The sequence below is a fragment of the Hypanus sabinus genome, unplaced genomic scaffold, assembly GCF_030144855.1.
Source record: "Hypanus sabinus isolate sHypSab1 unplaced genomic scaffold, sHypSab1.hap1 scaffold_1217, whole genome shotgun sequence".
NCBI classification, from domain to species: Eukaryota; Metazoa; Chordata; class Chondrichthyes; order Myliobatiformes; family Dasyatidae; genus Hypanus; species Hypanus sabinus.
In genome coordinates, this window is record NW_026779278.1 from 1,932 (window position 1) to 29,664 (window position 27,733).

The 27,733-nt window shown below is 46.3% G+C and overlaps 1 long non-coding RNA gene across 1 annotated transcript; it reads right to left on the bottom strand.

Moving 5' to 3' along the window:
* Positions 1-785: 785 nt before the first annotated feature.
* LOC132386571 (uncharacterized) lies at positions 786-27,733 on the bottom strand. The gene is made up of 3 exons (XR_009509593.1): positions 27,604-27,733; positions 24,983-25,151; positions 786-1,293 (listed from the first exon to the last, which is right to left on the bottom strand). It is a non-coding gene; the product is annotated as an uncharacterized LOC132386571 (long non-coding RNA).

Here is a 27,733-nt window from a genome sequence, read left to right on the forward strand (position 1 = left end):
CAGTAGCCAAAAAGTCTATTGTAGTTACTTGGAGATCAGATTCATACTTAAGTATAAATCGGTGGAAGAATGAAATTTCCAGGGGTATTCCACTTGAAAAAAATTACTTATAATTTAAGAGATAAATATGAAACATTTTTGAAAATTTGGCGCACTTGTTTACAAAAGACAGGATTAAATATATAGGTGCTCCGAAGATAAAATAATTGGTTATTTGGGGAAAGAAATAAATATATATATATATACTAAGTTATTATGAATTCCATGGAGCATGTGGGGATCTTCCGATATACAGGCATTCTTTCTTTCTTTCTTTTTTCCTCTTTTTCTTTTTATTTTCTTCTATAGGGATGTTAGGGGAGGGGGGAAGGGTAGATATTTTTTTTTCTTTCTGTAATCATTTGAAAACTCAATAAAAATTTAAAAAAAAAACAAAACAGACCGAAAAATATATGTGGGAGAACGGGTTTGGGCCGGAGGGTAGGGGTTGACGGGGGTGTAGGAGGTGGTATAGTTCCATCTGTTGAAGTCTGCTCTTTCGTGTCCCCAGGAATATACCTCCCTGTTTTGAAAGGACTCTGCTTATTGCTGAGAATATAGTAACCCATCACCATCACTCTCCTGGTACTGCACATCACCACCGCTTGGCTCTGTGTTACTGTCTGCCTGCCTGGTCAACCCCTTCCTCAGCAAATCTCTGGGAATTCTCACAAAATACTGGAGGTACTCAACATGTCAGGCAACATCTCTGGAGGAGAATAACAATCAATGTTTAAGGCCAAGGCCCTTCATCGGACTGGAAATGAGGAGACAGAAATTCTAGATATTTTTACATTACTTTCTGTTCCCTGTGGTCCTGATCTGAAATGTTGACTGTTTATTCCTGTCCATGGATGACCTGCTGAATTCTGCCAATATTTTGTGTGTCTTTTTGTTGCCCAAAACTTTCAGCATCTGCAGAATGTCTTGTCTTCTGGTGTAACTCGCTATTTTAATGTGCATCACAATCTGTTAGAGGAGCAGGAGCAGACGGTAACTGTCCTCCTTCCACGTGTGACTGAGTTTCCCCCAGAGATGTCAACTCTCTCTCTGATCTCTCTGCTCAGTTTTCACAAATATTTTGAGAATTGCCATTATTTAATTAAACCCAGACGGAGAATCCGCACAGTATTTATAAATTAAAATACTTCGCCAACATACCCGTGTCCTTTCCTGATGTTGACGCCACTGGAACTCCTCCACTGCTCGAACCTTGATCCATTCTGTGGACAGGAGTTTTCAGTTTTTGCTGCTCTGTAACAAAAAAAAAAATAACAGGAGGGTCAAACATTAATTGGGGTTTAAAGCAGAACAGTGTTTTGTTTTTAAACTGAGGTGAACACTTCCAAACATCTTGGGTCGATCCACTGAACACGCGCCATGGCCGGATCCACCTGCACCTGTCCACCCACAGTCACACAATGTCCATTTCCGATCTCTCCATGCATTGTACTCTGGGCCAGGATTCTCCAGGGTATCTACTCTCTGCATTGCAGGCAATTCCCTTTTAGGAACCAATCTTGTGTCCTGGACCGGGAGTGATGAGTCTCCAGAATGGCAAGCCAGGTTGAACAGACAGCGCCCACTGCTTTGGTCCTCCTGCCACTGGTGGCGCTGTGGTGAGTAATGGACAAGTGTTCCAGCAGTGTGGGGTGAAACATTTCTGCTGACGATGAGACTTCTATTCCTCTCGTCACTGGATTATACAGATTTCTCAGTCACACCTGATTCCCACCGTCTCCTTTCAGGTTAATATCGTCTGGCATTGACACCAATGGCAATATATGATTTGTGTCTATACAGAAACACTCTGACAACCTGAACAATGCAATCTCACACATAGCACCATGACATCCTGTCCTGAACCACTATAGTTTTTCCGGCAGGACTTTAAAACTATTATTAGCACCAAAACTTGGTTAAGATTTCTTTGAGCATATCACCTGGCTATTATCAGATAGTTAGTTATATGACACCTTGTTAAACACAATGTTGACACACCATACATCCAAAACAGTCAGTTCGGAAAAAAATTGTCAATATAATTAAAACAGAATGATGGAATTGTTCAACAAGACGAGAGTATGTTAATATTTCAAGTGGAGGACCCTGTATCAGAGCTGAGCCTATGTGCAGGAGCCATCTATCTGTTCTCTATCTGCATTGTATTCTGCGTTGTGTATTTATGATGCTTTTTTTATGGTAACAAGTCGCATCAGTGGGGGTGTGATAAATGCAAAGGGAATCAGTTACATAGTTTGCTTTTTCCATGCAGTACACAGGTGGGGACTGACCGATGTCATGTATTTTGTTACTATTAACTCAAATACGATGAATTTATGTTTGGGTACAGATCAGTTTCATCACTTCAAGATTGTATGTTTACTGATTGCTAATAAAGGATGGAATACATATCACCAACATTTGTAACAATCATTATTGGAGTTGAGGGAGCATCATGCAAGTACAATAAATCCACGGGGGGTCGCCAGCAATGGCAAATTAGCTTGGTTAAATTTCACCGCTACGTTCTCAAAAAATGTGTCTCAACCTGCCGATCATTGAAATATTCTGAGATACTGAGTATTTTGCTTCAGTTTTCACCAGTGAAAAGGACTTTGGCAATTGTGGGGATGACTTACAGCGGACTGAAACACATGAGTGTATGAACTATGAGAAAGAGCATGTGCTGGATCTTTTGCGAGGTATTCAGTTAGGTAAGTCACCGGGACTGAACGAGATATACTCCATGCTACTGTAGGAATCGAGGGAGGAGATTGCTAAGCCTCTGACGATGATCGTTGCATCAACAATTAGGTGGGGAGAAGTACCGGAGGATTGGAAGGTTGCAAATGATGCTCTCTTGTTCAAGAAATGGAGTAGAGATAATTCAGGAAATTACAGACCAGTTAGTCTTACTTCAGTTGTGGACAAGTATTGGACAAGATCCGGAGAGGCAGGGTTTATGAACATTTGGAGAGACATGGTCTGATTAGGGATAGTCAGCATGGCTTTGCAAGGGCAGGTCATGCTTATGAACCTGATTGAATTCTTTGAGGATGTAACAAAACGCATTGATGAAGGTAGAGCAGTGGAAACACTGTATATGGATTGCAGTAAGAGGTTAGCAAAGGTTCCCCAGGGAAAGCTCATTCAGAAAACAATGAGGTGTGGGATCCAAGGAGACATTGCTTTGTGGATCCGGATTTGGCTTGCCCACAGAAGGTGAAGGTAGGTTGTAGATGGTTCGTATTCTCCATGGATGATTGTGACTAACAGTGCTCCACTGGGATCTGTTCTAAGACCTTGATCAGACTCTGTTTGGGAGTACTGTGTTCAATTCTGCTCACCTCACTACAGGAAACAATATGGATGCTATCGAGACAGTGCAAAGGAGATTGACAAGGATGTTGCCTGGATTGGGGAGCATGCCTGATGAGAATAGGTTGAGGAAACTTGGCCTTTTCTCCTTGAAGCGATGGAGGATGAGAGGTGACCTGACAGAGGTGTTTAAGATGAGAGGCTTTGCTTGTGTCGTTAGCCAGAGGCTTTTTCCTCCAGGGTTGAAATGGCTAACAAGAGGAGCATAATATTAAGCTGTTTGGAAGTAGGTACAAGGGGGATGTCAGGGGTAAGTTTTTCACACAGAGAGGGATGGGTGTGTGGAATGCACTGGCAGTGACGGTGGTAGTGGTGGATCAGATTCGGTCTTATAAAAGACTCTTAGACAGGTACACGGTGCTTATAAAAATAAAGGTCTATGCTGCAAGGAAATTGTAGTCAATCTCTAGAGTAGGTTACACGATTGACACAGTATTGCGGGATGAAAGGCCTGTAACGAGCTTTAGATTTCTATGTTCTATCTTCTTTACGTTTTAACGACCGAGCTGCCAAGATGATCATTACTAATCAAATCTCACTGAGATTTCTCAGGTCCTGTTGAATTTATTGCCAAGTGCACAAGTACGGGAAGATACAGGTACAGAGAAACACTGACTTGTGGCAGCATCACAGGCAAGTACATTCAGATAACGCACGGAACACAAATTATACAATTCTGTGTCACTAACAATATGAGCATACCTTCTCCCACTGTTTGCCCACCGAAGAGGTGAATATCTCTGCTCGCCACCACTGTGGGCTCAGACGTTTCCATAGTCGAGCCCCTCATTTCTTTTTCCCACTGTCAATGGGTTCCTTCCCCCATTCTGCTCCTTGATCCCCCACCGGGGCAAACAACCTCTCAGACTCCATCCTACTCAACCCCCCACACCATATTTATCCTCCCTCCTCCTCCTGCTGGGTTCCCTCCGTCTCCAGGGAGATGGCAGCAATCCAGTGGGCCGAGTGGTCTCCTCATACCTCTCAACGATACATCAGACACCGACCGAAGGAGAAGCTTCTTAAAAACCCCCAGCTTCCCTCAGAGGGATATTAAAATAATTCAAAAAGTGGGGCATTTACTTTGGGATTTGTTCGCTTTTACAAATTTGTTCGTGGCGGGAGTATGAGATGTCCTCAGCGAGGGTAATGCCCTCTTGGATGGTCCATCTCTGTTATTGGGTGTAACCAGTGACTGACATCGCTTCGCACCAATGGGAAGAGTATAACTCCTCTGTAGACTGTGGGGTGGGGTGGGTGATTCAGGGAATTGTTACCTTAGCCGGTAAAGTTCAACCGTCTGTTGAAGGCTGTTCTTTCTAGTCCCCGGGATTATACCTCTCTGTTTGCAAAAGACTCTGGCAATTCCTGGGAATATAGTAACCATCGCCATCACTCTCCTTCTGCTGACCATCACCACCGCTTTGCTCTGCGCTACTGTCTGCCTGCCTGGTAATCCCCTTCTGATGCAAATCTCTGGAATATCTGACAAAATGCTGGAGGTACTCAGCAGGTCAGGCAGCGTCTATGGAGGAGAATAAACAATCAACGTTTCGGGCCAAGGCCCTTCATCGGACTGGAAATGAGGCAACAGAAACTCTAGATATTGTTACATTACTTTCTGTTCCCCGTGGTCTGATCCAAAACATCATACGTTTATTCCTCTCCATGGATGCTGCCTGACCTGCTGAGATCAGCCAATATTTTGTGTCTTTGTGTTGCCCAAAACTGTCATCATCCGGAGAATGTCTTGTCTTCCGGAGTAACTCGCTATTTTAATGTGCATCAAAATCTGTCCGAAGAGCAGGAGCAGACGGCAACTGTACTCCTTCCACGTGTGATTGTGTTTTCCCAAATATTTTGTGAATTGCCAATGTTGAATTAAACCCAGACATAGAATCACCAGTGTGTTTATAAATTAAAATAATACGCCAACAGATCCGTGTCCTTTCCCGATGTTGACGCCACTGGAGCTCCTCCACTGCTTGTACCTTGACCCATTTTGGTGAGAGGTGTGATCAGTTTGTGCTGCTCGGTAACTAAAAAAAATGACAGGAGGGTCAAACATTAATTGAAAAACTCGGTTTTGTTTCTAAACGGAGACAAACACTTCCAAACATCTTGGGCCGATCCACTGAAGCTTTGTCATGGCCGGATCCACCCGCACCCATCCACCCACAGTCACACAATGTCCATTTCCGATCTCTCCATGCATTGTACTCTGGGCCAGGATTCTCCAGGGTATGTACTCTCTGTATTGCAGGCAATTCCCTTTTAGGAACCAATCTTGTGTCCTGGACCGGGAGTGATGTGTCAACGTAAAGGCAAAGCAGGGTGTGCAGACAGCACCCGCTGCTTTGGTCCTCCTACCACTGGTGGCGCTGCGGTGCGCAATGGACAAGTGTGACAGCAGTGTGGGCTGAAACATTTCTGCTGACGATGAGACGTCTATTCCTCTCGTCACTGGATTATACAGATTTCTCAGTCACACATGATTCTCACCGTCTCCTTTCAGGTTAACATCGCCTGGCATGGACGTCTATGGCAATATATGATTTGAGTCTATATAGAATCACTCTGACATCCTGAACAATGCAATGTCACACATAACATTGTGACATCTTGTCCAGAACCACTACATTTTCTCCGGAAGTATTTTAAGATCATTATTATCTCCTAAACTCTGGTCAACATGTTATTGAGTATTTAAAGACAAATACACTGCAGATGCTGTGGTCAAATCAACACGTATGAACAGGCTGGATGTACTCAGCAGGTCAGGCAGCATCCGTTGAAATGAGCAGTCAACGTTTCGGGCCGAGACCCTTCGTCAGGACTGAGGAAGGAGGGGGCAGGGGTCCTATAATGAAGCTGGGGGTGAGTTTGAAGGTGCAAGTGAAAAAACAATCAGAGGAAAGATCAAGGGCTGGGGGAGGGGATAGGCAGGACGTAAAGAAGGAATGTAAAGGGTGTGGGTACCCTTTACTACTACTATAGGTAGTAGAAGGAGGCAGAATCATGAGAGAGGTGAATCCGATGTTCATACCAAGGGGCTGAGGTGTTGCTCCTCCAACCCGAGTTTGGCCTCATCATGGCAGTAGAGGAGGCCATGTATGGACATATCCGAATGGGAATGTGAAGAAGTGGGTGGCAACCGGGAGATCCTGTCTGTTGTGGCGGACCGAGCTGAGGTGCTTGACGAAGCGGTCCCCCAATCTGCGTCGGGTCTCGCTGATGTAGAGGAGGCCGCAATAGATGACACCAACAGGCTCACAAGTGCAGTGTTGCGTCACCTGGAAGAACTGCTTGGGGCCCAGAATGGTGGTAAGAGAGGAGGTGTAGGGACAGGTGTAGCACTTACGCTTGCAGGGATTAGTACCCGGAGAGAGATCTGTGGGGAGGGACGTGTGGACAAGGCAGTCACGGAGGGAATGATCCCTGCGAAAAGCAGAGAAGGGTAGAAAGGGAAAAATGTCCTTAGTGGTGGGGTGATTCCCTCACACGCATGTCCTCCATTTCCCGCACTTCGGCCCTCACCCCATCTTCTCGTTGCCACAACAGGGACCGTGTTTCCCTTGTCCTCACCTACCACCCCGTCAGCCTCCGGATCCAGCATATTATCCTCGGCCACTTCCGCCAGCTTCAACAGGATCTCATACACCTCATATACCTCTCTCATGATTCTGCCTTTTACTACCCATAGTGCTTTCCCCTTACATTCCTTCTTCACCTTTCCTGCCTATCCCCTCCCTGCTTCCCCTCCCCCACCCCTTGATCTTTCCTCTGATTAGTTTTTCACCTGGCACCTATCAGCCTTCTCCTTCTCACCCTCCCCCCACCTTCTTTATGGGGCCCCTGTCCCTATCCTGACGAGGGCTCTCGGCCCAAAACGTTGACTGTTCCTTTCCACGGACGCTGCCCGACCTGCTGAGTTCATCCGGCCTGTTTGTACGTGTACTTGAGTGTTTACCCGGCTATTAGCAGCTTGTAACATCGCCCCTTTGTTAAACACAATGTAGACAAGCCATACATACAAAACAGCAAGTTGACAAAACATCTTTAACATAATAAAACAAAAATGCTGGAATTATTCAACAAGACAGAGAGTATGTTAATATTTCAGGTGGAGGACCCTGTATCAGAGCTGAGTTCTGTGTAGGAGTCAGGTATTGTTCTCTATCTGCACTGTAGTCTGTGTTGCATATTAATGATTTTTTTTATGTTACTCAATCTGTTCCACAAAACTCCGTGCCCTCCCATTCACTATACCAGCCCCACCCTGGAGTGACTGTCCAAATGCTCCAACCCTCTCTTGTTCGAGTTGAAAACCATTCGCCATTTCTCAGACCATCTCCATAACTAACCAAGTTAATAGACAATAGACAATAGACAATAGGTTCAGAAGTAGACCATTCGGCCCCTCGAGTCTGCACCGCCATTCTGAGATCATGGCTGACCAGTCACTATCAATACCCAGTCCCTGCCTTGTCCCCATATCCCTTGATTCCCCTATCTAGCTCCTTCTTGAAAGCATCCAGAGAATTGGCCTGCACCGTCTTCCGAGGCAGTGCATTCCACACCTCCACAACTCTCTGGGAGAAGAAGCTCTTCCTCAACTCTGTTTTAAATAACTGACCTCTTATTCTCAATCTTTGAAATTTATTGTAACCTGTTGCAATATCAACCAGACTCCCGAATTTAGTATCAAACTTGATACCGTGCCATGTACATTCATATACAAATCAATGGCACGAATAACACATTAACGAGGTCTCGAGACTGACACGCACGTCCCACTTGTCACAGGCCTCCATTCGCTAAATTCATCTTCAATCATCTCCCCCTGCTTCTTGTCATCGAGCTCGGTGTGAATCCACCTCGCCAGCTCCCCGTGAATCCCACGTGACCGAACCTTCCCGATCAGCTGACATGCGGGATCTTGTTACAGACTTTACCAAAGTTCAGATGCAACATCACTGACCAACTTCACCCAACTCCCTAGTTAACTCTTAAATAATCTCCAAAATACTTGCCAGATATGATCTCCTATTGGGCAGTTTAGATGGTGACTTCCCCATAACCAACGTCCAACCGCCCGGGATTTCAGCTTCACTACAGACTCAGAAAATTCCGATCCCAGCTGCAGAATTACCAACCTGGACTGAAGCCCGTATACTGCCAGTTCCATATCCTCAGAGTCACCGGCCCAATATCATCACCCATGCAAAGACGCTTTGGTGCCGGCGATTTGCCGTGGTGTTCCTGCCATTTCCGATTGACAGAGTAAGATGAAATTGGAACCTAATGACCCCTGTCGGGGCTGGGGCTCAGGCTGGTTCCCCGGTCTGTATAGAGGATGCGGATACACTTCAGCCGGAACCCAGCAGATAAACCGAGCACATTTGATCTCTATGTCATCGCTGTGTGGGATCTTGCCCAGCACAGCTGGCTGCCATATTTCCTGCAATGTAGCAGGAACAAAATGTAAAGTTATAAAGTAGAAAATGCTGGGAACTCAATACATCAGACTACATCTCTGAAAGGAGAAATGGTGGAAGACCCAGTTCCAGAACTGAGACTGTCCAAGATGCTGCCGATCTGCTGAGCGTTTCCAGTATTTTCTGCGCTTCACTTTAAATTTCCTGCAACTGGGGTATTTTCTCCCTCTTCATTTTAATGCACAGATAGTAAACTGATTGCCACCCTAAACTGTAAATACCATCCCACCCCAACCAATATGTTAGTTCTGAATTCATTCCTACCCTGGTGTAGTCCATCCCACAGAGCCAATACTCACAGCATCCCTTCCTCCCACTATCATTCTGTTACATTTGCTCCCGAGGCCACTGACTCTACGCTGAGAGGCGGTGACCACAGCGCGATGAAAAATGTGCAACTCTTCTTGCAGCTATAGTGGGCCGTTACCCTGGAAACAGAGGAAGTGGCTCACCAAAAATAACCGAAAAGGGAAATAACAAACTCAACATCAGATGCTGTGAGTTCAATTATGACAAAGATTAACACTGCAGCCATTTTGTAACGGTGAAACTAAAATTGAAATGGCTGCTTTTACCCTGCCACATGTTGTGTTCAATTAAACCTCTGGTAGTCCTAGCTAGCGAAAAACCAATTCTGGAAAAGATGAAAAACAATACTTCACAATGAAGACAAAGTTTGAAAGATATTGTTGAAATATATCATTGCAGCAATGGGATACAGGCTGGGCTGAGGTTGTACAAGATGGTTGATATATATCACTGAGGTGATGGGATACAGACTGGACAGATGTTGAACAAGATGGTTGATATATATCATTGAGGTGATGGGATACAGACTGGACAGAGGTTGAACAAGATGGTTGATATATATCATTGAGGTGATGGGATACAGACTGGACAGAGGTTGAACAAGATGGTTGATATATATCATTGAGGTGGTGGGATACAGGCTGGGCAGTGGTTGAACAAGATGGTTGATATATATCATTGAGGTGGTGGGATACAGGCTGGACAGAGGTTGAACAAGATGGTTGATATATATCACTGAGGTGATGGGATACAGACTGGACAGAGGTTGAACAAGATGGTTGATATATATCACTGAGTTGGTGGGACAGAGGCTGGACAGAGGTTGAACCAGATCGGCAGGGGATGAGCAGAAGGAGCCTGATGGGAGAATGGGATGAAGGGCGATCTCTGATGGTCCCTCGCAATGCACAGATCCTGAAATAATAGTACGCACTGGTAGATAATAGATTCCAATATAACAAAACCAGAACAAACAGTAACAACTTTGGTATATGCCCTTTTCTACTCTACACACTTTATCAATGCACCGCAGGAAGTATCCCATCCCGATTCTTCACATCTTCATACGGCTACTGCTCTTCCTTTAACTGAATGAAATAGCGGAGAACTGTGGACACAGCTGAGTACATCATAGAAACCAACCTCCCCTCCATGGACTCTGTCTACACTTCCCACTGCCTCAGTAAAGCAGCCAACATATTGAAAGATCCCCACAACCCTGAACATTCTCACTTCTCATGCTCCATCGGGGCGAAGATAAAATAAAACAGAAACAGACCACCGGGCTCAAGGATGGTGTCCATTCTGCTGTTAGAAGCGATCAGCGTGATGAGTGGACTCCTGACCTCACAGTCTAAATCGATGTGACCTTGCACCACATATCTACCTGCACTGCACTTACTCTGTAACCAGAATGATTTGTTTTACCTCAGTGTACTGCTGCAATGTATTGATCTGTGTGGAGAATACCGGAGACACGATTTTCACTCTACCTCTGTACAAAATAAAGATTCCCTATTTCAATCGTGTGGAAATATCAGACAGCCTGGGTTTCTCCTTTGGAAATGCTGGAGGGAGTGTACACATTTCCGGGAAACCCAGATAAATGGACAAGACTTAATTCTCGCATTAATGGGGCCAGATATCGGGAAACACGGTCAGCATTTCGGCAAGTCGGAGCAATGGAAAGAAGATGGAAATAAACTTCCCAATACCCCGAGAGGACGTGAGAGATCTGGATCTCACTGTCCTGTCTGAACGGGGAAAGATGGAACTACTCATACACGTGGAGGAGTCTCCCGAGAGTTCGATTACTCTGTTTAACCCTCGAATCTGCAAGAATACAATGGGCCGAACGGCCGCTTTCAGTTTGCAGGAAATATTTAAAACAATTATCGATCCCAGTCGTCGATCCAGGTGAAGTTTGGATCCGATACCGGGCCGGGTGATGGAGGTAAAGTTCACCAGGTACATCTTAATGGATGGGTTCAGTCCCGGCATCACCACCTCATCCCGGACCTGGGACCAGAACACCAGGGGCTGAGCGGCGGCTCATCTCAGGCAGTTCGGTGTGAAGGTCCCATAACCCGGACCGACCACGACACGTTCTGTCCAGGAAGCGGGACGGGGCCGCCAGTTCGGGGAAGTTAACGGGACTCTCTGCCCAACGTGAGGTTCCCCGCCCCCGGGATCGGCTTCAGTACTCACCGATGGGAAATTGTCGGTTGCGTTCAACCCCAGTGACCGGCCTCAATACTGACCGATGAGAACATCATCAATTTGTCCGGAGAGCAGCGAGATCCGTCCACCGGCTCCACGCCGACGATCAGCTTCAACAGAGAACGGAAAGAAAACCCCCGCCCATCCGGAGACTGTGAGAGCGGGGGCGGGGCCTCGGAAGCAAAAACCTCAGATGCTGCAGATCTGCGTTTGAAATGGGAGCGAGGCACCGGTGACTCTGCTCCTTGCCCCTCACACACTGTCCGACCTACCTGCCGCATTCCCCACATTATTCCATATTTACACCAGCTACATTTTTATTTCCCCTAAGAATCTTCCCCGTCCCCATCGCTCCATCTCCCGGTTCTCAGAGGTAAGGGTTCGATTCCCATCCCGGTTTGACGTACAATTCCCACCTGAAAAGGAATTGTGCAGGCTTCTTTGAAATCAGTTCTATGTTTATAAACACTTTTTTCTATTCACATTCTTCCGGAGCCTCACTGGACAGGAACACTGAAACACCAAGTGAAAAACAGCAGGAAGAGGCCATTCAGCCCCTCAAACCAACAACAAGATGGCGGCTGCTCTCCCATCTCAGCCACATGTTTCTGTCCGATCCACATTCCCTCGATCCCTTCCGTCTCCACACATCTGCCGGCCTTTGTGTTTGTTTTATGTGAAGACGATCACTAAGGTGTTGCTCCTCCACCCTAAGGGCGGTTTCATCTTGACACAAGAGGAGGCCGTTGATCGAAACGTCGGAATGGGAATCAGAATTAAAATGTCCGGCCACTCAAAGTCCCCCTTGTGGCAGATGATACAGAGATGCTCGACGAAACGGTCTCCCAATTGATGGTGGGTCTCACCAATGTAAAGGAGGCCGCATCGGGAGCACGGGACACAATAAATGTCCCCAGCAATAGATTCGAGATGAAGTGTTGCCTCACCCGGAAGGACTGCTTTGTGTCTCTGAATGGAGGTGAGGGAGGAGGGGTACGGCAGTTGTAGCACTTAGGCTTATGCAGGGATAAGTATCTGGAAGAAGATTAGTGAGGGGAGATGAATGAACAAGGGAATTGTGGAGAGAGTGATCCCTGTTGAACCCTGTTTGTGACATCCTAAACAGATTTGCATGAATGCAATCCCTACATTCATTAGTTATCCATTTACTGCAACAGAAACGTTATATATTCCATACAGTGAATGCTCAAGGCATCCGGGCACCCACACCGGTTCCTGAGGTCAGTGACGGGCGGTGACCAGAGAGCGATAAATATGTTCAACACTCCATAGCTTTGGTGGGCTGTCACCCTGGTGATGGAGGAACTGGCTCAGCAGAACTAACTGAAAATAGGAAATAAGGAATTCAACTTCACATGCTCTTTTTCATGAATTTATGAACATTTGGAGAGGCAAGGAATTATTACGAATAGACAGCTTGGCTTTGTCAAAGGCAGGTTGTGCCTTATCGGCCTGATTGAATTTTCTGAGGATGTGACTAAACACATTTACAGAGGTAGAGCAGTAGATGTAGTGTATACGGATTTCAGCAAGGCACTTGATGAGGAACCCATGCAAGGCTTATTGAAAAATTAAGGAGGCATGGGATCCAAGCGGACATTGCTTTGTGGATTCAGAAATGTCTTGCTCACAGAACGCAAAATTGTTTGTAGATGGACGTCGCTGACTAGTGCTGTTCCTCAGGGATACGTTCTGGCACCACTTCTCTTCGTAAGTTTTATAAAGGACCTGGATGAGGAAGTGGAGGGATAGGTTAGTACATTTACTGATGACACAAAGGTTAGGGGTATTATGGATCGTTTGGAGGGCTGTCGAGGTTATAGCGAGACCCCGATTGGAAGCGAAACTGGGCTGAGAAGTGGAAGATGGGAGTTCGACCCAGATAAGTGTGAGGTGGTTCACTTTAGAAGGTAAATATGATGGCAGAATATAGTATGAATGATAAGACTCTTAGCAGTGAGGAGAATCAGAGGGATCTTGGGGTCTGAGTCCATAGGACACTCAAAAATGCTGCGCAGCCTGACTGTGTGGTTCAGAAGGCATACGGTGCATTGGCCTTTATCAACCTTGTGATCGAGTTCAAGTGCCAAGAGGTAATCTTACTGTTATATAGGACCCTGGTCAGACCCCACTTGGAGTTCTGTGCTTGGAGTGCAGTTCTGGTCGCCTCACTACGGGAAGGATGTGGAAGCCATAGAAAGGGTGCAGAGGATATTTACAAGGATTTCTCTGGATTGTGGAGCATGTCTTATGGGAATAGGGTGAGTGAACTCGGCCTTTTCTTCTTGGAGACCTAATAGAATGATGACTGGCATAGATCGTGTGGATAGTCAGAGGCTTTTTCTCAGGGCTGAAATGGTTTACACGAGAGGGCACAGTTTTAAGATGCTTGGGAGAAGGTACAGAGGCAATGTCAGGGGTAAGTTTTTAACTCAGAGTGGTGAGTGCGTGGAATGGGTTGCCGGTGACGGTGGTGGAGGCGGATACAACAGGGCCTTTTAAGAGACTTTTGGATAAGTACATGGAGATAAAAAGAAGAGGGCTGATGGGTAACCCTAGGAAATTTCTAAAGTAGGTTCATGTTTGGGAGAGCACTGTTGGGCGAAGGGCCAGTGTATTATGCTGTGGGTTCTCTAAGTTTCTCTACTTCTATGTTCTCAGTTTATTCCATACAGCCAATGCTCACAGTATCCTTTCCTCCCACTATCATACTGTTGCATTTGCTCCTGAGGCCACTGTCTCTGCACTGAGAGGCGGTGAACACAGAGTGATAAAAAAATGTGCAACTCTTCTTGCAGCTCTAGTGGGCCGTTACCCTGGAAACAGAGGAAGTGGCTCACCAAAAATAACCGAAAAGGGAAATAACAAACTCAGCATCGTGAGTTTAATTATGATAAAGTTTAACACTGCAGCCATTTTGAACCGAAGAACCTAAAATTGTAAAGTCGCCTTTTAACGTGCTGTTTACAATAATACTCTGATAGTTCTGGCTAACAAAACATGACAATAGTTAGCGATAAATAATATATTAACCTCTGCCGTGAATATACCCAGTGACAGCCCCATTCACCATCTGTTGCAACAAACTCCACAGATCGATTGCTCTTTGGCTGAAGAAGTTTCTCTCAGTTTTGAAGGGAAGCTTGTTTATTCCGAGGCTGTCCTCTCAGACCCCAGACTCTCCGTCTGATGGAAACATCCTCCACCTGTCCACTGTCTCCAGGCTGTTCAGCATTCTGTGGGTTTAAATAAGACTCCGTCCCCCTCTATACTTCTGAACTCAATAGAGTACAGGCCAAGAGTCATCAAATGCTTGCCATACGAGCGGTGATTGATACGTTCGTGACCCAAGGTAGATGGAGTCAATTTTTGAAAACCCAGCACATTTATTTTTCAACATAGTCCCCTCCTACATTTACACGCTTAGTCCAGCGGTCGTGGAGCAAACGCATCCCTTCTTTGCAGAATTCGACATCTTGGACCTCCAGAGTTGGCCGACAGTAAGAGTGATTGATAGGTTCATGGCCAAAGGTAGGAGACGAGTTATTCAGCTCTCGTTACATGCACGTTCAGATCAACTCTTTGATCTAACTCATCTCCCACCTCAGGCCACAGACTTGTCAATCACTCCCCCCCCGCCCGTACAGAAACCCTCTCGTTCCTGCGATTACTCTTGTGAACCACAAGAGCCACAGTTGTACTGAACACATCTGCTTCATTTCCAACGATTGACAGACAGGAGGCAATGAGGGGCGAACACCAAACTCACGGGTCTATTTCTACTGTTGCAAACACGGTACAGCCCATTTACTCACAGCCTCTCACTGTGAGGGACGGGGTGCTAACTCATCCTCTCCTCGGTATGGCAGTCATTTCTTCCAAAGAAACTCCCGAAACAAACATCTGAGCCCAGAACAGAAATACTGGCTCAACATCTCATAAACCCGGGCAGCTTGAACCCCGGGGCCATTGTACTTGGATCTAAAACTGTGATAACTCAGGACCTAACCTCACAGGGTCACACAGCTGAATCTGCCACTCACCGACCCCCGAATCCTCACACATCGTCCCCGCATCTCACACTGCGTGGTGTAATCAGAAATTTCCCCATAGCCAATGCCCAGCACCCCGAGGCTTTTGATACACTCTGAAAGGAGGAACATCCAGCCCCCATCTGTGGAAGTACTGACCTGGGCCAAATCCCAGATACTGATAGGTCTAAATGCCCAGTGTTTCCCAGATAACAGCTCAATCCGCAACTCGCCCAGGAGTCCTTGTCGCCAGTAATGTGCTGCAATGTCCCGGCCATTCAGAGTTCAAACAGCAACACTCCGACATCAACCTGTGGCAGAACGGGAACCTGATGAACCTCTGACTGGGCCAAATCCCAGATACTGATAGGTCTAAATGACGACTGTTTCCCAGGTAACAGCTCAATCCGCATCTCGCCCAGGAGTCCTTGTCGCCAGTAATGTGCTGCAGTGTCTCGGCCATTCAGAGTTCAAACAGCAACACTCCGACATCAACCTGTGGCAGAACGGGAACCTGACTGGGTCAGAGATACTGACAGCTATATAGGCCCAGTGTTTCCCAGGTAACAGCTCACTCAGCAACTCGCCCAGGAGTCCTTGTCGCCAGTAATGTGCTGCAGTGTCCCGGTCATTCAGAGTTCAAACAGCAACACTCCGACATCAACCTGTGTCAGGACGGGAACCTGATGATCCTCTGACTGAGCCAGAGATCGGGCTAGAAAACCTGGGCGCGAGGTAACAGCAGGCTCGGTACATCAGATTGGATCAGTGGAAAGAGAAACTGTGGAAGACCCAGTATCTGAACCGGGACTGTCCAAGACGCTGCCCGATCTGCTGAACGTTTCCACCATTTTCTCTTTTTACTTTAAATGATGCACAACTATTAACTGATTACACGATATTTGTGACGGTCAGAACAAATCAGCACAAATGTAATACCAATGTTCATTAGTTTTCTCTTCAATCCAATACAGGGATAATTCAGTCAATGCTCACAACATCCATCCCACCCCATTATCAATCTGTATTCTCTGCTTTCAACCCTCCTTCCGACAAAGATTGATACAGCAGACATTTTAACTTTGAAGATGAAATCGCAATGGCTGTCTTTAACTTACTACGTGCTGTATTCAATAAACCCTCTGGTAGTTCCAGGTACAAACACCGATTTCAGTATCAACTCTGTGAGGCAAAAATAAGACAACGGTAGAAGAGAGATTGTTGATATATAATCGTTGATGGGATACAGGCTGGACAGATGTTAACCGAGATGGTGTATATATCTTTGATATGGTGGAATACAGGCTGGAAAATGGTTGACCAAGATAGGTACACTTACATCCTTCATATACATGAGTAAAAATCTTTAAGTTTCCGTCTAAATATGCATGTGCAATTTATAGTAATTTATAATAAATAGTATGTTCAACAATAGAACATAAAATACGATTTTGTCAGCATGAATTAATCATTCTCATAGCCTGCTGGAAGAAGCTGTCCCGGATCCTGTTGGTGTCCTGTCTTTTATGTTGCGGAAACACGAGGAAATTTGCAGATGCTGGAAATTCAAACAGCACACCCAAAATGCAGGAACACAGCAGGCCAGGCAACATCTATAAGGAAAAGCATTGTCGACGTTCTGGGCCGAGACCCTTCGTCAGGACTAAGTGAAAGGAAAGATAGTAGAAGATTTAAAAGTAGTGAGGGGAGGGGGAACAGCGAAATGATAGGAGAAGACCGGAGGGGTTGGGATGAAACTAAGATCTGGAAAGGTGATTGTTGAAAGTGATACCGAGCTGGAGAATGGAAAGGATCATGGTTTTGGGAGGCCGAGGGAGAAAGAAAGGAGCAGGGGGAACACCAGAGCGAGATGGAAAACAGGCAAACAACTAAATATGTCAGGGATGGGGTAGGAAGGGGAGGGGGGCATTAACGGAAGTTAGAGAAGTCAATGCTCATGCCATCAGGTTGGAGGCTACCCAGCCGGTATATAAGGTGTTGTTCCTCCAAACTGAGTTTGGATTCATTTTGACAGTAGAGGGGCCCATGGATAGACATATCAGACTGGGAATGAGACGTGGAATTAAAATGTGTGGACACTGGGAGGTCCTGCTTTTTCTGGCGGACTGAGCGTAGGTGTTCAGCGAAACAGTCGACCAGTCTGCGGCGGTTCTCACCAATATCTAAAAGGCCACACCGGGAGCACCGGACGCAATATACCACACCAGCCGACTCACAGGTGAAGTGTCGCCTCACCTGGAAGGACTGTCTGGGGCCCTGAATGGTGGTGAGGGAGGGTGTAAGGGCAGGTGTAGCACTTGTTCCGCTTACAAGGATAAGTGCCAGGAGGGAGATCGGTGGGAAGAGATGGTGGGGACGAGTGGACAAGGGAGTCGCATAGGGAGCGATCCCTGCGGAAAGCAGAAAGAGGGGTCTAGGGAAACAGGTGCTTGGTAGTGGGATCCTGCTGGAGGTGGCGGAAGTTACGGAAAATTATGTTGGACCTGGAGGCTGGTGGGGTCGTAGGTGAGGAGAAGGGGATTCCTATCCTGAGTGGAGTGGCGGGTGGATGGGGTGGGGGCAGATGTGCGGGAAATGGGAGAGATGCGTTTGAGAGCAGAGTTGATGGTGGAAGAAGGGAATCCCCTTTGCTTATAAACGGAAGACGTCTCCTTCGTCCTGGAATGAAAAGCCTCATCCTGAGAGCAGATGCGGCGGAAACAGAGGAATTGCGAGAAGGGGATAGCATTTTTGCAAGAGACAAGGTGGGAAGAAGAATAGTCCAGGTAGCTCTGAGAGTCTGTAGGCTTATAGTAGATATCAGTAGATAAGCCGTCTCCAGAGATGGAGACAGAAAGATCAAGAAAGGGGAGGGAGGTGTCGGAAATGGACCAGGTAAATTTGAGGGCAGGGTGAAAGTTGGAGACAATGTTAATGAAGTCAACGAGCTCAGCATGCGTGCAGGAGGCAGAGCCAATGCAGTCGTCGATGTAGCGAAGGAAAAGAGGGGGACGGATAACCGTATAGACTTGGAACATGGACTGTTCCACAAAGCCAACAAAAAGGCTGGCATAACTGGGACCCATACGGGTGCCCTGGCTACACCCTTGGTTTGGATGAAGTGGGAGGAGCCAAAGGATAAATGATTGAGAGTTAGGACTAATTCCGCTGGGCAGAGGAGAGTGGTGGTAGAGGGGAATTGGTTAGGTCTGGAATCCAAAAAGAAGCGAAGAGCTTCGAGACTGTCCGGGTGAGGGACGGAGGTATATAGGGACTGGACGCCCATGGTGGAAATAAGGCAGTGGGGGCGAGGGAACTTAAAATCATTGAAAAAATACAAAGCATGAGAAGTGTCACGACCATAGGTGGGAAGGGATTGAACAAGGGGGGATAGGACAGTGTCAAGGTATGCAGAAATGAGTTCGGTGGGGTAGGAGCAAGCTAAGACACTGAGTCTACCTGGATAGACAGGTTTGTGGATCTTGGGTAGGAGGTAGAAACGGGAAGTGCGGGGCGTATAACGTTGGTGGCAGTAGATGGGAGATCCCTAGAGCTGATAAGGTTGGTAATGGTGTGGGAGACAGTGGCCTGGTGCTCCTTAGTGGGGTCATGATCGAGGGGTAAATAACAGGATGTATCAGCGAGTTGCCGCTGTGCCTCGGCCAGGTACAGGTCAGTACGCCAGACTACTACAGCGCCCCCCTTGTCAGCGGGTTTTATAGTGAGGTTGGGATTGGTGAGGAGGGAGTGGAGAGCAGTTTGTTCGGAATGAGTGAGGTTGAAATTGGAACAAGGTGTGAAGTGGTGAAGTCGAGACGGTTGACGTTCCGTCGCCAGTTAGCAATAAAGAGATCCAGATCAGGCAGAAGACCAGAGTGGGGTGTCTATGAAGAGGAGGGGGGTTGAAGACGGGAGAAAGGGTCATCGGTGGGGATGGGAGAGACCTTGCCAAAATGTGAGCTCGGAGACAGAGCCGGCGGAAGAAGAGTTCAGCGTCATGGCGTAGGCGGAACTCGCTGAGGTGTGGGTGAAGGGGGACAAAGGCGAGGCCCTTACTGAGGACGGCTCGTTCTGCCTCAAAGAGTGGAATGTCAGAGGGGATGGCAAAGACCCGGCACGGATGAGAGCCGGGATCAAAGGTGGGGGGGGGAGGGAGGCTGATTGAGTCATTGGAGAGGGGAGGGTTGGGCTGAGAGAAAGATGGAGGCTCCGAGTTTCCAGCGGTTAACGGTGGGATCTGAGGGGCAGTGGATTGTAGAGTGCTGGTGGTGGAAGGGGAGACGAGAGTCACAATCGAAGCTTGTGTGGAGTCGTTGGAGGCTGCTCCCACCCCCAACGATGACCCCCTTCTCCTGCTTAAATTTCCAGCATTTGCGGATTTCCTCGTATTTCTGTTATCATTACACCTTTCCAAGATCTGTTTCCCTATCTGCTCCTCCATATACCTGTTACTATTGGGCGGACTATAAAAACACCCAGTAAAGTTATTGTCCCCTTGCTGTTCCTAACTTCCATCCGCAGAGACTCTGTAGACACCACCTCCATGGCCTCCACTTTTTCTGCAGCCGTGACACTATCTCTGAGCAACAGTGCCATGTCCCCACCTGTTTTGCCTCCCTCCTTGTCCTTTCTGAAATATCTAAGACCCGGCACTTGAAGTAACCGTTCCTGTGTCTGAGCCAACCAAGTCTCTGTAATGGCCATCACATCATATCTCCAAGTACTGATGCACGCTCTAAGCTCATCCGCTTTGTTCACAACACTCCTTGCAGTTAAATGGACACATCTCAAAGCGTCCGTCTGAGCGCCTCACTTCTCTATCAGCTGCCTCTCGCACTATCTACAAGTTTTGTCTATTTGTGAGCCAACCTCCTCTTCCCCAGTCTCTTCAGTTCCGTTCCCACCCCCAGCAATTCTAGTTTACACTCTCCCCATCAGCCTTTGCAAACCTCCCCGCCAGGATATTGGTCCCCCTGGGATTCAAGTGCCGCCCATCCTTTTTCTACAGGTCACACCTGCCCCAAAAGAGGTCCGAATGATCCAGAAATCTGAATCCCTGCCCCCTGCTTCAGGGCCTCATTTATCCTTCACCTCATTCTATTCATATTCTCAATGTCGCGTGGCACAGGCAGTAATACCGAGATTGCTACCTTTTGGGGTCCTTCTTCTCAATATGCTTCCAAACTCCCTATAGTCTTTTCTCAGGACATCTTTCCTTTTCCCACCTATGTCATTGGTGCCAATATGTACCATGACCTCTGGCTGTTCTCCCTCCCACTGCAGGATATCTTGGACGCGATCTGAAACATCCCAGACCCCGGCACCTGGGAGGCAAACTACCATCCGAGTTTCTTTCCTGTGTCCACAGAATTACCTGTTTGACCCCCTGACTATAGAGTCTCCTATCACTACTGCCTGAGTATAGGCAATGTTTCGGGGGTGGAGGGGGGGGGGGGTAGTGAAGCAAGGAGCTGGAGGTCGGTTGGCTAAAGGACTGGAGAAGGGAGAATCTGATAGGATTCTGACAGAAGGCCTTGGATGAAAGGGAAGGAGAAGAGTCACCAGAGGGAAGGGCAGGTTTGAAGATATAGTGAGAGAGCCTTCTAGAACTTCCGATAATTATACCCCTCCACCATTTTCCTTTACCAGCCCGACTCCCATTTCCGTCTCTCACCTTCCCATCGTCTTCCTCTGATGTTCACCCCCCTCCCTTCCCATTCTTCAGTGCAACTGAGAAAAGAGGCATTTCCACGTCCAAAACCGTTTCTTATTGTCAATCTTGTGACATCTGTTCATACGATTTCACAATATCTGGCACGGCCGCAGATTTACAGTTTGACAGAGATCCGTTACTTCAAACTGAAATGAGGAAAGTCACCACCTTACACTAACTTACACTAAAACTGAATTTCCACTCAAACTTTGCCTTTGCACTTCGCTACAGATGCATATGATATGGAGAATAGGTTCCCACTACCCAAAACATGTATGTCCCTAATAACGTTTGAATGAAATAACTCCCACTCCTCCACTTGAAGGAGGCTATGGCAGATTATCCGCAGATAACCTGAAAAGCCGCAAGTTCGGCAACAGACTGGTGAAAACCCCTGGGTATAGGCTCCACTGAGATTACATACATTTCTTATGGGAAGCAGGACCAGCAAGATACTCTAATCAGGCCAATGCTATATATAATTGCATCATGACCTTTCCCGTCAGTGAAGGGAGGTATTCAGAACGTATTAAACACCACGTTATCAAACTGCTTGTATACATTCACTGGCGTTTGAAATTCCATCACCTTGACTTCCTCTACATCAACTCTCTGGAGACCCCCGACACTCATTGTGAATATATCAGCCCTACTCATCCATATATGGTAATCAGCCCAAACCTTAATATTGATCTTTGTCTGCCCTTCAATATCCATTTGACAAATTGATCAGTTTCATTATCAGTTTCATTCCAGAACTGATAACCTTCTACTGCGACGTCAATCTAGACACAGTGAAATGCTTTTCTTGCGTGCCATTCGGTGCAGGCAATTCAATACATAGGTATATCAAGGTGCTGCGTCAGGAAAAACGAAAACAATGTTGTGTTGTATTTATAGAGCAAGTGCAGTTCAGATTGCGTAATAAATAAATCCGACTATCTACCTCAACGACACAACGAAATTCCCCAATATTCATTGCTGCTGGTTTCACCACACAAGTCGATCCAAACGGAAGCAGCCCATCAACAAATCAATAAGTTCCAAATTTTTTCACGTCGCGGACAAGCCCCCAATTTTGTTACGATTTCGTAACGTACCAGCATCAATAGATTATACACTGAGTCGGGTTTTAATGTTAACACCATTACCTTAGTTAGTATCTACTTATAATATAGCAACTTAAACAAGATAAACAAAAGTTAACAATGTTATTTATGTGTGTGTGTGTGTGTGTGTGTGTGTGTGTGGCTTCAACACTCACCATACAAGCCTGCGACTCTCCTAACACCTGTGACACCGCTCCGTGTAGATGTGCTCAACGGTGTGAACGGCATTACCATGAGGGAATTAGCCGCATATACACTGAGTCGGGTTTTAATGTTAAAACCATTATCTTAGTTAATATCCACTTATAATATAGCAACTTAAACAAGATAAACAAAAGTTAACAATGTTATTTATATATGTGTGTGTGTGTGTGTGTGTGTGTGTGTGTGTGTGTGTGTGTGTGTGTGTGTGTGTGTGTGTGTGTGTGTGTGTGTGTGTGTGTGGGGCTTCAACACTCACAGTACAAGCCTGCGTCTCTCCTAACACCTGTGACAGTACTCCGTGTAGATGAGCTCAATGGTTTGAACAGCATTACCCTGAGGGAATTATCCGTGTCTCCTATCCTTTTGTGTGATTTTACATTCAAAGTCATTTGGATTTTCATATCCTAATGCTACCAATGAATCCGCTCTTCAGAAAACCTCTGAAGAAGTTTGTTGAAGTTTTAGATGCCGATTCTTCGCAAAATTCTAAGGAAGTAGAAGCGCTATCATGATTTCTTCATAATTGCACTCACATACTGGACCTGGGACAAATCCTCTGAAATGGTAACAGCATGTGATGACCCTCTGCACCTGTGATCCTCCAATGAGGACTGGTTCTGGGATCCATGGGTTCATCTTCCTGAAGTCAATAATCAGCTCCATGGTCTCGCTGACATTGAGTGAGTAGTTGGCACTACTCCGACAGATTTTCAGTCTCCCTCCTCTATGCTGATTTGTGACCACCTTTGATTCATCCAATGGCAGTGATGTTTTCAGCAAAATTAAATGTGACATTGGAGCTGTGCATAGCCTCAAAGTCAGAAGCACAAAAAAAATCAGAGGGAATAAACATAAACCCTACGGTATACACGTACTGATGGCTAATCTGGCAATTTGTTTGCAAATCTGTACTGACTGGCGTCTGCAACTGAAGAAATCGAGGATCCAATTGCAGAAGGATGTACTGACACCAGGTTCTTGCAACTTACTGATTCCAGGATGACTTATTGAATGCTGAGCTGCACTGAACAGCATCCTGATGTATGCATCTTCGCTGTCCAGATGTTCTAGAGGTTGAAACTTGTTTGACAAGGGTTTGACAAGGTTCCATACGGAAGGTTGGTTAGGAAGGTTCAATCGTTAGGTATTAATATTGAAGTAGTAAAATGGATTCAACAGTGGCTAGATGGGAGATGCTAGAGTGTAGTGGTGGATAACAGTTTGTCAGGTTGAAGGCCAGTGACTAGTGTTGTGCCGTAGGAATCTGTATTGGGTCCAATGTTGTTTGTCATATACATTAATGATCTGGATGATGGGATGGTAAATTGGATTAGTTAGTATGCAGATGATACTATGGTTGGTGGTGTTTTGGATACTGAAGTAGGTTTTCAAAGCTTGCAGAGTGACTTAGGCCAGTTAGAAGAGTGGGCTGAACGATGGCAGATGGAGTTTAATGCTGATAAGTGTGAGGTGCTACACTTTGGGAGGAATAATCTAAATAGGACATACATGGTAAATGGTAGGGCATTGAAGAATGTAGTAGAACAGAGTAATCTAGGAATAATGGTGCATAGATCCCTAAAGGTGGAACCTCATGTGGATAGGGTGATGAAGAAAGCTTTTGGTATGCTGGCCTTTACAAATCAGAGCATTAAGTATAGGAGTTGGGATGTAATGTTAAAATTGTACAAGGCATTGGTAAGGCCAAATTTGGAGTACTGTGTACAGTTCTATAGAAGTCTACTGTACATACAGGCCCTTCGGCCCACAATGTTCTGCCAACCTTGTAACCTGCTCTAGAAACTGTCTAGAATTACCCAACTGCATAACACTATTTTTCTGAGCTCAATGTACCTGTCTAAGAGTCTCTTAAAATACCCTATTGTATCCTGCTCCACCACCGTTGCCAGCAATGCCTTCCAGACCCACCACTCTGTGTGGAAAAACTCCCCTGACATCCCCCCCCCCCCTACCTTCTGCCAAGCATCTTAAGACTATGCCCCCTCATGTCAGCCCTGGGAAGAAAGCCTCTGGCTGTCCACATGATCAGAACCCCTCATCATTTTATACACTTCTATCAGGTCACCTCTCATTCTCCATCACCCCAAGGAGAAAAGGCCAAGCAAGTTTGCAGCAGGTAAGTTTAAAGAATTACTTTTTGAAAGATATTAAGTGTAAACTCTCCACTTTGTTTCAGTCTCCCCACTCAGAAGTGTCCAAAAGCTACTTCACAAGATGCAAGACCTTGAAATGAGCAAACACTGAGGGAATGTGAGTGACTTTAAAGAGCTTGGATACTGACAGCACATCACCAGACCTGGACTGATCATAACTGGGTCTGATAGAGGCATAACTGGTACCTCTGGGCACATTCAGTATCACCCCAACCATTTCCTACCTTTCTTTGTACAGGTATATAATATCTAAAGGACCAGTGTTTGAGTAAATGAGACTCACCAAACTTTCTCCTGACTGAATCAATGGAAACCCTGAGTCAGATGGGTTCTCTCCAGTCGGTGCTCTCAGTCCTCGGGCTGGTTCACTTGTTGCTGTTCCCTCGTCTTCAGTTGTGGTTTGCTTCCAGTTGTGGGCTTTTCTTCCAATAAATCTCTCACTGCAGATCTAGCTTTAACATGAAAAATAATAAAGCATGTTAACAACACAAAGGAGAACAAAACATTACTGCTCAATGTTCCTAAAAATAAAACTCACTGAAATTTAAACATTGAAGACAAATATAATGATCTGAGTGAACAAATCTGTAATTGTTCCTCACACGTCACAAAACAATATGGGATAAGAAGGAGCCATCATTCAGTCAGGAACAGAATTATGTGATTTGATCTATCTGGTCTGCCTCATCATTCAACCATGGCTGATTTCATTCCAACACCAAAATCCTGCCTTCCTCCTGTAACCCTGAAGATACAAGGAACAAACACAAATATATTAACCTTTGCCATAAATATACCCCAACAACAGATTCATCCACCGTCTGTGGCAACAACTTCCACAGATCAGTCACCCTTTACTTGATATTCTCCTCATCTCAATTTTAAAGGGAAGCATCTTTATTCTGGGACTGTGTTCTCAGATCCCAGACTCACCGTCTAATGGAAACATCATCTCCATGTCCACTGTATCCAGGCGTTTCAGCATTCTGTAGGTTTCCTTAAACAAGCATCACCCCACCCCCACTGTCCCTCGTAACTCCGTTGAACACAGGTCCATGACCATTGACTAACAGACAGATGACAGTGAGGGGAAATTTCCAAATACACTTTGAACACTGAACCGCTGGGTCCAATTCTACTGCTGCAAACATTTAATGGCCTCCTTTCCCTGTGTGGGATGGTATAGGAACTCAGATTAGCAGTGACTGCCTCCAAAGGAACCCCAGAAAGAAACAACTGAGACCAGACCAGAAACACTCTGTCAACACCTGATGAGCCCGAGCAGCCCGATCCCCAGATCCATTTCACCAGGGTCACAATCTGTGATCGGGTCACACAGCTGAACGTGTCACTTACCGACCCCAGAATCCTCACACATCCTCCCCACATCAGGGATTCCCCCACAACCAATGTCCAGCAACCCGAGACTTCTGATTCATTGAGGGAGGAGGAACATTCAGCCCCAGCTACAGAAGTAATGACCTGGTCAAATCCCAAAAACTGACAGTTCCATATACTCGGAGTCTACACCCCAGGTTTACAGTCCAAGCACCAATTTCCCAGGACTCCCTTGCGGCCGGTACAATGCTGCAGTGTGTCGGCCATTCAGAGTTCAAAAACTAACACTCCTGCATCAACCTGTGTCAGAATGGGAAGCTGATAATCCTCTGACTGGGCCAGATATCGGGCTGGAAAACCTGGGCGTGGGTCACCAGCAGGCAGGAATACGTTTCACATTGTCTCCAGCAGATAAACTGAAAGCATTTTATCATTATCCGATTGTTAAATGAGATCTTGCCCAGTACAATTGGCCGTCGCATTTCCTGTGGGCTAACAGGAATAACAGGCTTTTCATTTCAAATTGAAATTAAATGCTGGAAACTCGGTACATCAGATTGGATGTGTGGAAAGAGAAACTGTGGAAGACTCACTATCAGAACTGATGCTGCCCGATCTGCTGAACGGTTCCAGCGTTTTCTCTTTTTACTTTAAATGATGCACAACTATTGACTGATCACAAGATGTTTGTGACGGCCTGAACAAAGTTGCACAAAGGTAAGTCCCACATTCATTAGTTTTCTCTTCATTCTAACACAGGGTTAATACAGTCGACACAGTGAACGCTCACAACATCCTCCGCACCCACTATCAGTCTGTTACATCTGCTCCCGAGGCCACTAACTCTCAATGAGAGGAAATGACCGGAGAGCGATAAAACTGTGCACCACTCCCTGCAGATCCTGTGGCTGTTCCTGGCAACAGAGGAATTGCCTCTCCAAACATGACCAAAACAGGAAATAAGACTCAACTTTAAATACTGAGAGTCACCGTCTGACATAGATTAACACAGCGGCCATTTGGTAACTTTGAAACTAAAATTGTGATGACTGTCTTTATCCTTCCTCATTCTGCATTAAATAAATCCTCTGGCAGTTCCAGGTAACAAACACTGATTTCAGAAATAACTCCGTGAGGGAAAAGACTTCACAATGACGGCAACGGTAGAAGAGAGATTGTCGATATTTATCATCGAGGTGGTGGGTTGCAGGCTGGACAGAGGTTGAACCAGATGTGCAGGGATTAAGCAGATGGATCGGGTGGGAGCAGGGATCAAGGACGATCACTGATGGCCCTCCGGCAATACACAGATACAGCATTAACAGTACATACTACTATGTACTAAAATGACAAAGATAGAGCAACAGGAACTTTGGCATTTACCCTTCTCCCTGAACCAACTTTTATCAACACATCGTAGAAAATATCCCCAGGTTCGAGGTGAAGGTCTCACAACCCGGACAGACCCCGGTAGGTTTTGTTCAGGAAGCGGGGTGAGACCGCGAGTTCGGGGAAGTTACTGGGACTCACTGCCCAGCATCGGTCGGGACCGAACTCAATACTCACCGCATGGATCTTGTCGGTCCCGCTCCGCAGAGAATGATCCGAACGGCCCCCGCGGCTCGCCGCCCGAGGGGGCGAGGACCCTCTCCCGATCCGGATCCCGTGGACAATCCACCGCTCCAGACCCGCTTCA